This window comes from Balaenoptera musculus, chromosome 3 (assembly GCF_009873245.2).
Source record: "Balaenoptera musculus isolate JJ_BM4_2016_0621 chromosome 3, mBalMus1.pri.v3, whole genome shotgun sequence".
Classification (NCBI taxonomy): Eukaryota; Metazoa; Chordata; class Mammalia; order Artiodactyla; family Balaenopteridae; genus Balaenoptera; species Balaenoptera musculus.
The window spans coordinates 80,095,032-80,107,390 of NC_045787.1; the positions used below are offsets into that span (position 1 = coordinate 80,095,032).

Consider the following 12,359-nt stretch of genomic DNA (forward strand, 5'->3'; position numbering starts at 1 on the left):
AATCAATATTGTGAAAATAACTATACTACCCAAAGCAATCCACAGATTCAATGCAATCCCTATCCAACTACCAATGGCATTCTTCACAGAATTAGAACAAAAAATTTTACAATTTGTATGGAAACACAAAAGACCTTGAATAGCCAAAGCAATCTTGAGAATGAAAAATGGAGCTGGAGGAATCAGGCTCCCTGACTTCAAACTATACTACAAAGCTACAGTAATCAAGACAATATGGTACTGGCACAAAAACAGAAATATAGATCAATGGTACAGGATAGAAAGCCCAGAGGTAAACCCACACACATATGGTCACCTAATTTATGACAAAGGAGGCAAGAACACACAATGGAGAAAAGACAGCCTCTTCAATAAGTTGTGCTGGGAAAACTGGACAGCTACATGTAAAAGAATGAAATTAGAACACTCCCTAACACCATACACAAAAATAAACTCAAAATGGATTAAAGACCTAAATGTAAGACCAGACACTATAAAACTCTTAGAGGAAAACGTAGGAAAAACACTCTTTGACATAAACCACAGCAAGATCTTTTTTGACCCACCTCCTAGAGCAATGGAAATAAAACAAAAATAAACAAATGGGACCTAATTAAACTTAACAGCTTTTGCACAGCAAAGGAAACCATAAATAAGATGAAAAGACAACCCTCACAATGGGAGAAAATATTTGCAAATGAAGCAAGGGACAAAGGATTAATCTCCAAAATATACAAACAGCTCATGGAGCTCAATATCGAAAAAACCCAAACAACCCAATTAAAAAATAGGCAGAAGACCTAAATAGGCATTTCACCAAAGAAGATATAAAGATGGCCAAGAGGCACATGAAAAGATGCTCAACATCACTAACTATTAGACAAATGCAAATCAAAACTACAATGAGGTATCACCTCACACTGGTCAGAATGGCCATCAAAAAATCTACAAATAATAAATGCTGGAGAGGGTGTGGAGAAAAGGGAACCCTCTTGCACTGTTCGTGGGAATGTAAATTGATACAACCACTATGGAAAACAGTATGGAGGTTCCTTAGAAAGCTAAAAATAGAACTACCATATGACCCAGCAATCCCACTACTGGGCATATATCCTGAGAAAACCATAATTCAAAAGGACACACGTACCCCAGCATTCATTGCAATAGCCAGGACATGGAAACAACCTAAATGTCCAATGATAGATGAATGGATAAAGAAGATGTGATATATATATACAATGGAATATTACTCAGCCATAAAAAGGAATGAAATTCAGTCATCTGTAGAGACATGGATGGACCTAGAGATTGTCATACAGAGTGAAGTAAGCCAGAAAGAGAAAAACAAATACCGTATATTAAAGCATATATGCCGAATCTAGAAAAATGTTACAGATGAACCTATTTGTAGGGCAGGAATAGAGACATAGACGTAGAGAATGGACATGAGGACACAGGGCGGGAAGAGGAGGGTGGGACTAATTGGGAAATTAGGTTTGACATAAATACACTACCATGTGTAAACTAGATAGCTAGTGGGAACCTGCTGTATAGCACAGGGAACTCAGCTCCGTGCTCTGTGATGACCTAGATGGGTGGGATGGGGGGGTGGGAGGGAGGTCCAAGAGGGAGGGGATATAGGTATACATATAGCTGATTAACTTCATTGTACAGCAGAAAGTAACACAACATTGTAAAGCAATTTTACTCCAATTAAAAAAAAAAAAGAAAATATGATGTAGACATCTTAGCCAATATTTTACATTAAAGTCTGAAATTCAATTAAATATTACAGAGCAGATACATCTGAGTTTTTCTTAGTCTGAAGACACTAACAAGACAAACGAAAATTCAAAGATTTCAGTTTCAGCAGAAAGAATATTCTCATTTTCTTCCTGGTCCAATTAATGGGTGTATTAGGAGTGACATTTATCTAATTTTAAGAGCGCAATAAATATTTGACATATGAAGTCTGCTGGAATCATATTCAAGTTAAAGCAACTAGGCTTTGCTTTAGTGAAATTATATACAGTCTTCCAAGCAACTTGGTGATCACATGAGACAGTATAACACACCCACCAGAATGATGAAAATTTTTAAAAATTAACAATGTCAAGCAGAGTGATTTAAGTAACATTGTTACACTAAGGGAATGGAATTATGTACATTAATAAGAATAAATGAGTGGACTTTTTCACAATCAATGAGTGACATAGGTGAATCTCACAAAAATAAGTTTAACTAAAAACAGCCAGACAGATAAATGATGTAAAACTGGTAAATCTAAACAATGGTGATAGAATTCAGGATATTGGGTTCTTAGGGAAGAGGGATGACTGGAAGGATGCAAGAAAGGAGCATCTGGGAACAGTAATTATCTATTTCTTACCAAGCTTGTGGTTCCAGGGTACATTCATTTTGAGAAAATCCATTGAGCTGACCATTTGTGATTTGTGTATTTTTCTGTATGTGTTCCATAGAATTTTACTTTAAAAAAAAGAATTATGTTAGATGGAATAAAAAACTGTATTCATTTTCTACAGATTGGAAAAGGAGCCACATTGAAATCTTTGTTTAGGACGTAGTTTGAAAGCAGTAGAATCAGCTCTTAGACAACAATTCCTAGAAAAGCATCATGTTTCCTACAGAGAAAAGAGTGGGGATGAGGTAAAAATTCACAGGACTTAAAAGGCTGAATTCATGATCTTTGTGACTGTATTTTAAATGCATGCTTAACAATAAATACCTCATTTCTAAACATAAGTGGAAATTGAATGCATTCGATTCAGAATAACTGAGAACTATGTATTGAAGTTAGAGTGACCTCCTTTTGGATTGGGAACACATTTACTCAGTCTTTCCTGGTTCATGGACCAAAAACATCAGGAGAGAGAACAATGCAATGTCTTTTTAATTACAATGCTACTTTTTAACAGATATAATAAAATTAGAGTTTTTATTCATGACAAAGCCATGGATCTGATAAATTAATGTCCTCTGGTTTTGTCCTAAATAAAATGTCTGATTTAGGAAACTACTTTAATCCAGATTATACTTTCATTCACGTGAGTCTAAAATTCAAAGGCAAATGAATGGGGAATAAATAACTAGTTAATTAAGCCTAGCACAAAAGTGGAAGTGATTCTTTGTCCACAAAATGGGGATGTGAAAAAGAAATGATATTGCATTACAAAGGAAATGATTTCATGCAATAAAACATTCACTATTACTTGTTTTTGTGTTTTGGTGGGGTTTTTGTTTTTTCTTTTTCCCATTAATTTACAGGGACAGGACATAACTTTTAGAGTGGACCAGAGAAGCAAAGTTTTCTCTTATTTCACTTGATCTGAAGTTGACTCAGATTATCAAGTCCCTGGAGAATGTGAAAGAACAGGAGTTTAAAATGCAAGGAGTGGAGGAGACAAACTGAAGCTACGCAGGGGTTACAGTAACTTAAGTGGAACAAAAGGCATTCCTAAACTCAGACTTAGGTACAGATTTTCAGCTTCCCTGTATCATTTACTAGCTTTCAGTCTACTTATGGCAAACACTATCAAACTTTTATTGCTACAATCTTAATGGTCAGGGAGTTTTCAGAAATCTTCATCTCAGACATTTCCAAGAGTCTGGGCATAAAACTGACAGATGTCGTTTCGGGGGGCTCTGAGGAGCTCGGGTCCTTTATGTCTCAATGCAGAAAGAATTCAGTGAGAGGCAAGGTGATAGATAAGAAGTGATTTATTAGAATAGGACGCTTGTGAGGCTTACAAGTGGGCAGGAGAGAAGGTGCCAGGCCGAGAACTTAGCGGGCTACAGATTTATAATCAAAGGAAAAGTTGGGAGGGGGAGAAGACCACCTTCTTCCTCATTCTTGAGTAGACCTCAAGCTTCCATCATCAGCTCCTCCTCCAGGTTGGGCAGGGGAGTTTTCTTGTCCCTACATGGTCAAGCTAGGACTGTCATGGCACTGTGGAAAAATTATTTTAGGTCTCAGTACAATGAGAGCCTTTCACTTTGAAATGTCACCTTTCCATAAATTATTGTTTTTTATGTGTGCAGAGAGCATGTCCTAGGGGTCATTAACTTACTGAGCTTACTGGGCAGGATGTGGGTCTTATGCCACCATGCCACCATTGTTTTATTGTTTTGGGGCACGTCTCCTGCTTCTGTGGCATGGTTTTGCTGCTAAGCAGGCCTGCTTGGTTTTGTGGTTAAACAAACCTGCTTTCTTGAATGATCATTAACTTACAGGGGTCTCCCATACTTTTTTCTTTACTTACAATCCCTTAGTGGGATTAACTATTTAATCACCTACTTTGTCCCTTTACTCTGTCCCTATCAGGTAGAGGGAAATATAATGGGCCACCAAAGACAGGATTTTCTACTTCTAGTTAACCATGGAACTCATGGAAATGTGAGCATTTGGAGGTTTTGAAAACTGATTTCTATTATGCCTTATTATACAAGCATGAATGCAGAGAAAACAGATTAGTTTCAAGTGAATGACAGTAGGCATCAATTTCATGCTGATGCTATATAGCTGACCTTATTTATAAATTTTAATACATTTAATTCTGTTCTGGGTATATATGTCTTTCATGCAAATGTCCACAGCTCATGAAAGGCAATAAGTTTATAAACTGTGCCTGTTAATAAAATTATTTGTTATAGAAAATATTCTCAGTTAAAAAAAAAACTCAATACTTGCTAATGTGGACAGTATACATATTATGTACAGTTATTTTAAAAATCACAATATAGAATTACCTATGCAATGAAATAATACTTCTCAATGGCCTGACAATATATTTCTCTGGTCCTGCAGTGTTTACAGATTCTTGAAACATACTCTCTACACATCTGAGACACCTGGACTTTAACCTGCTGTCGCCTCTGTCCACTACCTCTAAACTCAGTCATGAAGAGAGGCAAAATAAATTTCGAGCCAACACAATGTAATTCGTTACCTAGTGCAATTGTTCCTGGTCTAGAAATCCAGTTGTGGTATTTGGAGCTCAACAAAAGAAGCAGCACAGCAGGGTGACAAGAGATTCTGGACTCTACAGCTAAATAGCCAGATTTCAGACCCCAGTTCCTCCTGTCACTAGCTGTGTGGCCCTGCACAAGTCACTTAATCCCCCTCTACCCAGGCTTTCTCATTTGTAATCTAGGGATACTAATAATAATGCTAACCTTACAGGGTTATATAAAAATGAAATGGGTTCTTAGTTGTAAAGTGCTTAGAATCAAGTCTGGCACATTCATATTCATAAATTTTAAAACATAAATGTATAACTCTAGTCTCCACTTGGTTCATTTCAATTCACTCTGGGCCAAAATCACTGCCGAGGTGATGGCCTACTTTCTTGAGAGCTGTAATATTTTCCTTTAACTCTAAATGGGTAGGCCAGGCTCCACTATGGTGTTAATGATATGCACGACTGCTCACTAAATGTTTCCTGAATCTCTATTACACTGTCATCAAGTTCTTCCTGTCTTTTAGGAATTCTATTACCCTTATTTTAATCTCCCACATGTTTTCTGATTTGCATGATTTACTGATCTATCATGTATTTTATGCTGCCAAGTAAACCTATCGATCTATCTACAGTCATTTTTTTGAGCACTCTCCCCATGACAACCACTGTGCTAAGTGCTTTTCTCTCTTATTTAATCCTCATGGTAGCATTTAGGGGGTAGGACCTATCATTATCCTTATTTTGCAACCGAGAAAAGTAAGGCTTATAGAAGTTAAGAAATGTGCCCAAAGTTATATAGCATGGGTCAGGCAGAGCTCACATATGAACATATTTGGTGACTATGATATCAAGTTTTCCTTGGAAGAGGGAAGTGGGTAAGTCTGAAACAGAAACAGGCAACTTAAGGGTCTATTATTCCTCTTATAGAAAAGCTCTCCCCCACTGCTTATTTGTTCTGTTCCTCCTATTCCTCCTCCTACTCCTCTTCAGTTCAGCATGGATATTTCAGCAACGTTAGTTTGGGGAAACTAAGCTAGTACCTCCTGTTTTGCTACCATCAAACTTAATTTTCGTATTCCCCTAACTATAGCTGAAGGATGCTAGCAGATAGCCATGGCTAGTTAAATAATTGATTCAGTATCCATTAATACAACATATTATTGAATGCCAGGAATTGTTTATAATGTGGGGATATAGCAGGGAATAAAACAATAACAATAAAAAGCCCAATTTCCTTAGAAGAAAAGGAATAAAGACTGTGCATCTATATCTATCTATCTACCTATATATATATGTATGTATGTACATATGTATATATATGTACACAGTGTAATACCAGCTAGAGGCATTCTTTTTAAAAAAACTCTTACATAGCAATTGATAGTTTTATATGCTTTTTAGAAAATATTAATTGCCTTAATGACATGTAAAATAATTACAAGGTAATTACAGTATACTTTAAACTGAAACTTCAAAACATTGCTCATGATACACTGGCTCTACTATTATATGCAGACACAAGAAATAATCTTATCAGAATCACTAAACAGAGGTGGTTAGATGTAATCATACTCATAATCCACAGAGAAATTTCATGGATATTTAAAGTATGAAAAACCCATCAAATAGAAATAGAGGAAGAAAATGTAGTGAACTAGTTACAGATCTAACCTAAATTATGTTAATATCCTTAGATAGTGGCACAGAAAGTCACCTAGCCAAAATAATTAATGTGTTTATATAAAGATCTGTCAAATGGAAGAGTTTACTCTTCTTTTCCTGGGGCAAAGTGCCTTAAATGATTCCAAAGAAATATAAAAAAAGCATTTTTCTTCCCATAGGTGTGTTTAAGATCCTCAAATACTTGTTGTATCCCAGACCTATTAAAAAGTTAAAATATTCATCTATTAACTGAAGATCTAGGCTAAAACTTGATGATAAGCAATTCAATTTATTTTCTTAAGACCCATAATATAAATTCCTAAAAATATATGACCAAAACTACAAATTAAGCATCACTGTCTTTTTGGCATAAAGGAGAATTGTTTTTTCAAAGAACTTTTTATTCGTATTTGAACAATCAAACGTTTTTAATTATTGTTGCTGAAATAATCGTTTTGTACATATATAGATATGTAAAGTCCATCTTTGCCAATTCATGTGAAAAAGAGAAAAGCAATTCTTGTAGACTGTGGACTATAACATGTTATTCAGAAAACAGACATAACCTTTACGTCAAGGTATAGAGGAGGCAATGTAATTCGAATGTCCAAAAAGAAAGGGAATGAAAGAAAGTAGAAGGAGTACCAATAGGATATCGAAGACACTTAAGGGAAAAGGGAATTCTTAACCTTCTCATGCTTCCCTCTTAAATCTGAAAATGGGTTAAAATATGTGTTATAAATTCAATGTTTTGTATTTATGCCCAGAAAGGAAATTACATTAAAATACATACATCCAGGTAAAACTGCCCAAGAAGGGAGGAGAAATTTGTCCAGTTTGCCATCTCAGCTCAGAATCTGTAGCCTCAAATCAAGGTAAATCAAAATATCATTCCCCATAACTTGAATTTTGGATAAAAATTCATAGAAATTCACTTTCTCTGCAGATTTCAGATTGTCATTTAGGTATTCCCTTGTTAGTCTCAAATCCAATCACTTACATCTGTTAGTTTTAATCAAGCAAGATAGGGTGCATATAAACAAATATTGCCTGAACACAAAAATAAGTGACCTATAACAACCTAATATATATAATAATATAACTGTATTGTTCTAAAACCATTTTACTATAGTATAATAAGCAACTTGGAAATGGCAGAGTTTAAGGTATTTAGATTTCTCAAATATCCTTATCAAATATCCCACTTTATTTGAGTTATATGTTTTAAGTGAATATTTATAAAGGAATTTGCTTAATTTTTACACAGGAATTTTGTGTTACTAAGTCTTGTTCACACCTAAGTACTCTGTGCTCTCTGATCTCTCTCAATGATAATTTTACACAAATCAGCTCTCAAAACTTTCACACATTTTGAAGTCTTTAGGATACTGCTGCTTGCAAGGAAAGAGATTTAGTGCATGCATTTCACAGCATATTTACTAATCATTTAACAACTTGAGTGAGACAAGCCCAACACTCTGGCTTATATTCCTTTTTATAATTTTCCCATACTCCACATTATATTTTAGCTAAATTTTCAGGGAAACTCAGCAAAGACAGACCTTGTTTCTTAACTCCACTATCACCCTCCCCCACTACCATCCTCCTTCTACTTCTAAAGCCTTTGGCATTTATTCCACATTCTTTGTTTTTGTAGATATCACTGAGAATACACAAGATTTTACATTCAGCAAAATTCCCAAAGGAGAGAGTCTTTTGTAAAGAAGCTGGTGCTTTATCCTCATTTTCAAGGAGGTTGTAGGGAAGGAGGTGAAAAGAGGAACACTCCGCCAGAAGTTGTGAAAGCCCCATGCTGCCGACCATCACTGCTCCTGTACAGCTCAGTTATGTCCCTTGGGATTTCACCGAGACTATTCAATGGTAGCTGTGACACAGTAACTAGAAAAATCTACATCCAATTGTTAGAGTTCTCATATAACTCAAGTTCAACCAGCCAATGGAAAAAGACAAAGAGCCCTTTCTCCTGTTTCCTCGGGCCTTTTTGCAAGCTTGACACAACTCGACTGAGTTAGAAGTCTCATCTGGCTCTTGTTAATTTCCCCACTCTCCTGGCAGTCAGTAGGAGGGAAACTGCAGAAAGACCTTTTTTTTCTGGATTCCCCACCGTCCTTGATCTGTATCCCCTTCTCTAGGGACAACTCTTGTTTGAAACAAAAAAAAAAATTCTTGTTTTAATATCAAGATTTCCTCTCTTGCATCTGGATCTTCAGTAAAAGAAATGTGTATTGGACTGGGTGTAGGAACATTTTGAAAAATTCCAGCACGGATCATTAATCTCATTAACGGTTATTGTGGAAGACCCTGTCTGATCCTAGCATGTTTCCCTAACAGAGGGCCGATTGAGCTATTCTAGGAAGTCCCCTTAGGGACTACACTCTATTTACTGCTCCAAGCTGTGAGCTCACCTGCCCTGCCAATCCTGGGGTTTTCAAGCAACCAGAAAATGACATGGGATACCAGTGAAACACAGCCAATCCACAATCAACTGATTTATAATGGCTATGACCAAGTCTGTAATACCTCAGTAGTTCCTGAACATGCAGGGGCAATAATTTATTGTGTTTTAATTATTATTTTCTATTTTAAAAAGCCCTATTTATTTAGGAAGATTTTAAAACAAATAGAATAATGAACCCCCATGTACCCATCACCACTCAACTCCAACCCATGAACACTCTTATTTCATCTAAATCCTCCATTCCCCCCTCCCATATTATTTTGAAGCAAATCTCAGGCCTCATACTATTTCATCCATAAATAATTAAGCATGTATCTCAAAAAAATAAAGCCTCTAAATAAAAATACACAGTACTATTGTCATATCTTAAAAAATTAAAAATAATTCTTTAATATCATCAAATACCTAGTCAGTATTTTAATTTGCAATTGTCTGACAAATTTCCTATTTTATTTTGGTTTTTTAAAAATTTCATATTGGAGTAGAGTTGATTAACAATGTTGTGATAGTTTCGGGTGTACAGCAAAGTAATTCAGGTATACATATACATGTATCTAGTTTGGGACTGACATTTACACACTGCTATATTTAAAATGGATAACCAGCAAGGACCTACTGTATAGCACAGGGAATTCTGCTCAATATTATGTAACAACCTAAATGGGAAAAGAATTTGAAAAAGAATGGATACATGTCTATGTTTTAATTATTATTTTTTAATGTACCTATAAAGGACTGACTTAATTATATAGTTCATGGAATATTATAACTATTAATCTGTTCAAGACCTGTATCATTTTTGTTTTTTCAATTTCATTTATGTATTCATGCACTTTTCTCTCCATTTATCACTTCCCTGATCTCTAACCACCCCCAAAAGGCAACCATCTAACGTGTTCATTGTGTATCCTTCTGTTGGTATGTGTCATGCTAAAACAGGTCCTTTTTTAGTTTAATAAAATTTTTACTAACACAAATGGTCCTGTATAATAATTTGCAATATTTTTTGTTTACTTGTTTCAGTCTACACTGTATTGCTAAGTTCACCCTGTCTGTGGCTTTGGTTTTTCTTTGTTTCACTTCATTCTATATTAACATACGTCCAGCTGTCATGTGGTATTCAACTCAGTGCATCAGCCACAGTTTCCTAAGTAACGCCACACTGAGGGTCCCCTGCATTACATCCAACTTTCTGTCATAACATACATCACTACAATCAGTATTCTTGTTCATATCCTCCTATGTTATTGTGAGGACTTATTTGGGATGTATATCTAGAAGAAGAGTTGCTCTGTTATGAGGAGTATGTGCACTTTATTTGATGAAGAACTACCAGTTTTTGCTCCAGAAAAGAGCAGTGCATGAGACTTACTATGTCCCTGGTTCCAAAACAAAAGTTTGCATTATTCAGCTTTCTAACTTTTTGTCAGGCTAGTAGGCATAAGGTGATACTTAAATGTTTTTCAGCAGTTTTATTGACATCTAACTGACATACAAGAAACAGAATATATTTAAATTGCATACCCCAACCAGGGATCGAACCCAGGTCCTCAGCAGTGAAAGTGCAGAATCCTGACCGCTGGACTGCTGGGGAATTCCCCCCCCAACCACCTTTTTTTTTTAAAAATAAGGTGGGGACAGAGTGGGCTTCTGGGGAACAGCAATGCCCCCTCCACTTCCTTCTGGGAGGTGCAGGGCTGGATGCCTATGTGCTATGCTCAGGGTGGGCAGGGCGCTGTGGCTCCTCCATGGGTTCATTTATTTTATAGTTTATTTTTTTTAATGGCTTATGTGATAGGTTTTGACACATGAAACTATCATCACAATTAAGATAGTGAAAACAGCCATCACACCTAAAAGTTTTTTCATGTCCCTTTCCAAATTTTCCCTTTCTTAGCTGGTTGCTTTCATTTAGTTATTTTTTCACTTATTACAATGGCTAGAAACTCCACCACAATGGCAAACAGAAGCAGTGAGTACTGGCATCCTTTCGTTGTTCCTGATCTCAGGAGAAAGCCTGCAGATGCCTTTACCAGTCTGAAGAAATTCCCTTCACTTTCTAGTTTACTGAGGCTTTACCAAGAATAGATGTTGGGTTTTATCCATGCTTTTTCTGCATTTGTAATTTATATGATCATGTGACTATTCTCTTTTTTAGTCTGTAAATATGATGAATTATATTACTTGATTTTTTTAATGTTAACCAACCTTGCCTTCCTGGGATAGATGCCGATAAATCATTATGTATTGCCCTTTGTATATACTGCAGGATTTTATTAAATTTTTAAGATAATATTTGCATCTATGCTTATAAGAGATACTAAGCTTTAGTGTTCTCTTTAGTATCTTTGTGTATAGGTGTTTCACTATTATTTCTTCCTTAAATATTGATGAATGCTTAAGTGAAGACATATGGTCCTGAGTTTCCTTGGGGGAAGGCTTTTAACTAAAACATCAACTCCTTTGTAAGATATAGGGCTACTCAGTTATCTGTGTCTTCTTGCGTGAGTTTTTGCTAGTTCGTTTCTTTCAAAGAATAGGTCCATTTCATCTAGGTTATGAAATGTATTGCCATAATTTTTAGGGGCTTGAGGTTTATCAATTTTAGTGTGCTCTGCAAATAATTTACTGTTTATTTCATTGGGTTTCTCTATTGTTTTCTGATTTCTATTTCACTGATTTCCAAACTTTGATCTTTCTTGTCTTTCTTACTTTGCATTTCATTTTGCTCTTCTTTTTCTACATTCTTAAGATAGAAATTGAGGTCAATAATTCCACACCTTTCTGTATTGAAATACAGGCATTTAGAGCTATAAATTTTCTCTTAAGTACTGTCTTAGCAGCATCCCACACATTCTGATAAGTTGTGTTTCCATTTTCATTCAGATTAATATGTATTCTAATTTCCCTTTTGGTTTCTCCTTTGACACATGACTTATTTAGAAATGTGTACTCTAGTTTGCAAATACTTAACGAATTTTCTAAAGATCTTACTGTTATTAATTTCTAATGCAATTCTATTGTGATTAGTAAACATACTTCGTGTGACTCTAATTATTTTTAATTTATTGAAGCTTCTTTTTTTTTTTTTTGAAGCTTCTTTTGATTCCCAGAATATAGCTTTTCTTAGTAAAATTTTCATGTGCATTTGAAAAGAATGGGTGTTCTGCTAGTTTTGGTGAAGTGGTCTATGAGTCAATTTACTAAAGTTAATTGATAGTATTATACAAGTCTTCCAT

The 12,359-nt window shown here is 35.4% G+C and overlaps 1 protein-coding gene across 2 annotated transcripts in view; it reads right to left on the reverse strand.

The window, feature by feature from the left end:
- The window catches only part of LOC118892844, a 621,373-nt gene that overhangs the window by 270,236 nt on the left and 338,778 nt on the right, over positions 1–12,359 (reverse strand). The window lies entirely within an intron of this gene.